The following is a 2,801-nucleotide window of genomic DNA, read 5'->3' on the forward strand; positions in this document are numbered from 1 at the left end:
GGGGTGATTTCTCACTTTCCCTCTCACTGTCTCTCTCTGGGAGGGCATGCATCCTATGGCAAAAGTCAAAAACAAAACAAAACAAAACAAAAAAACCCCTGCAATTTCTAGACGTTACAGGAGTTTTTCTTTTTCCTTTTTTTTAAATAAAAAAGATATTTAGTAAATGTATTATTTTGCCATATCACGTTGTTGTTTTTAAGATTGATTTTTGCTATAAAGCACGTGCTCTCACTATAGACAAAAAGTGAGAAATCACCTCCGCCACCAACCCAAGTGGGTAGGCCATGCTGCAATCCCTTCTTGTCCATTCTTCTCTTGGTATGTTATACATTCATGCTTATGCATGAGTGAATTTTAAACCGGCATGAGTTTTAAGCTTCTGGGTTCAGACTTGAGCCCTGGCTGACTATGTGGGAGTCTAGAGATGTAGCCATATACTTTTAATATATTAAGTACTTCAGAATATCTGAAAAGACTAGCCCTTTCAGAAAAGCACTTGCATTGTCAACTATAGATGCAGGAGTAAGAAATAAATTGCAGCACAGAAGAATGGTTTTAATGTAAATCTGACTTTTAAATATGTTCTAAATATTAGTAGTCTGGCATTGTACAAATCTCTTCATGGAAGTGTTATCTCTGAAGATACTATCTTATATTTTATTTGTGCTTCTGTGTGATACTCAGATACATATTTTTCTTTTTTTATGTAGACTTTTAATAGCAAATAATAAAATGTATACATGTCTACTATTCCAGAAAAAGTATTCAACTTTGCACAATAATAATAATACATATGTACTAGTCTATGTAATTTGCATTTAATCCTCTGAAGAGTCCTAAGAGGAAGGTCTTACTGTCAACTCTTTCAGATAAGAAAATTTAATCACATAGATACTAAGTTATTCCCCTGGGGTCATACAGCTAGTAAATGATCTTGCATAATAATTTCATTAGTAAGCCTGAAAAACATAGGTAATATAGCAAGTGGGACAAAAAATTTGATTGAAAAGTGAAAAAATGGTATGATCCAATTTTTAGAAAATCAGTACAGATAGATGACAGGTCTGTTTACTTTCGATGAACATAACATTGAGACTGACATTTGAGAGATATTATGGACTTAGTTCATTAGGCCCTTTCAGAGAACACCCATACCAAAAAGCTTGGTGATTCATACAGTCTTTAAACATGTTATCTTTACTATTTTTATGTTTATTCACACCATACAGTAAAATGCACAATTTAAAGAATTCATAAAAAATTTTATAATCACCAGCATTTTAATCATTTATGACATTGAGAGAGTAGTAGTTTTGTTTGTTTGTTTGTTTTGTTTCTGATTTTACCAGAGAGCCTGTGCACTCATTGGAAAGAGACAGACAGAAACGGAGAGAGGGAAAATGTGAAAATACACTCTATGGGGAATGATTATGTTGCAATCATTTCTCCTCCATTTCTCCCTACTTGTGTGATTTGGGGCATGCTCAAACTTGCTCCTGGTGTGTTTTACAGACTACTAGGTCAGAGACTTGAATGCAGTGGACCATGTTGAAACCTGCTGCTTTAACCACCACACCAAAGGCTAGCCTTATTTTTCTTTCTTTCTTCTTTTTAAGGGAGATTTTTGCTATAGAGTTCATGCACTTACCAGAGAGACAGAGAGAAGCAGAAGGACAGAAAGTGAGAAGTCACCCCCCAAGGGGGGATAGCCATGCTGCAATCCATTCTCCTCCATGCTCCTCTTGGGATTTTGGGCATGCATGCAGACACCTAGAGTGAGTTTTAAGCCACCAGGTATGGGACTCAAACCATGGTCAGCTATGTGAGAGTCCAGCGAAGCAACCATTATGTCATCTGCTGGTCCCTGTTATTTTTTTTTTAATTGAAATTTTAGATATCTTTCATGACACAGAACAGTAAGCAAACATGGACCACACTCCCAGTCAGATATAAACATTACTAAAATAAATAATAACAATAAAACAAATAAATAAAGAAAATCACTCAGCACCAAGTCTTTAGCAATTCATCCTGTAAACCCTGTTCTTATTTCACACATTTAGTATTTTCTATTTTATTCTGTGCTTTGCCTCTTCCCTTATTATTTGTTTCTATTGAAGGAACAGAATGGGATGACACAGAAATAAGACTCTGAAGATGGAGTAGTTCAGACAGTATGAGAAATATATTTTTTCGCAGACAAATTAGGGTGATTTTTTTTTTCTGTAAGTTCCATCATAAAGGAGAAAGACAAAGACAGAAGAAGCCACTGCCCAGAAGATGTAAGAAATGGGAGTTGGAGAGATGGCTACAGCAGTGTATTCTTGTATAATGTATCCAATATTTCATTCTTTCCTACTGATTTAAAATTTTCTCTTCATTATGTTTTACATTACAAAACTTATATTGATTCAAAATATAGATAGCTCAATCTGGGGGAAATTTTTCTGTTCTTTACATTTCTTATTACTCATTTAATAGCAAATTTTTTATAATCTAGAGTGTAGAATATGTGATAACATCTAACAGCCTTTGGCCTCTGTCTCTATTCTTCTCACATTATTTTATTATCAAGGCTACTGTTCAAACAAGAGCATATATTCATGTGTATTTTAGAATTGACTTAAAATTTTGTCAAAAATGTTTTACTATCATGGTAAGAAGAGTGAGTCAATACTAGTTCAATACAAAATAATTATCTATAAATTATGGGTCTCTTAGGATGTGTAGAGTCAGCCAAATATGTTTTTGTTTGTTTTGTTTTTCTGTTTTTATTTGTTTGTTTTTGGAGAGGTTTT

The sequence above is a fragment of the Tupaia chinensis genome, unplaced genomic scaffold (assembly GCF_000334495.1).
Source record: "Tupaia chinensis unplaced genomic scaffold, TupChi_1.0 Scaffold144842_1, whole genome shotgun sequence".
NCBI lineage: Eukaryota > Metazoa > Chordata > Mammalia > Scandentia > Tupaiidae > Tupaia > Tupaia belangeri.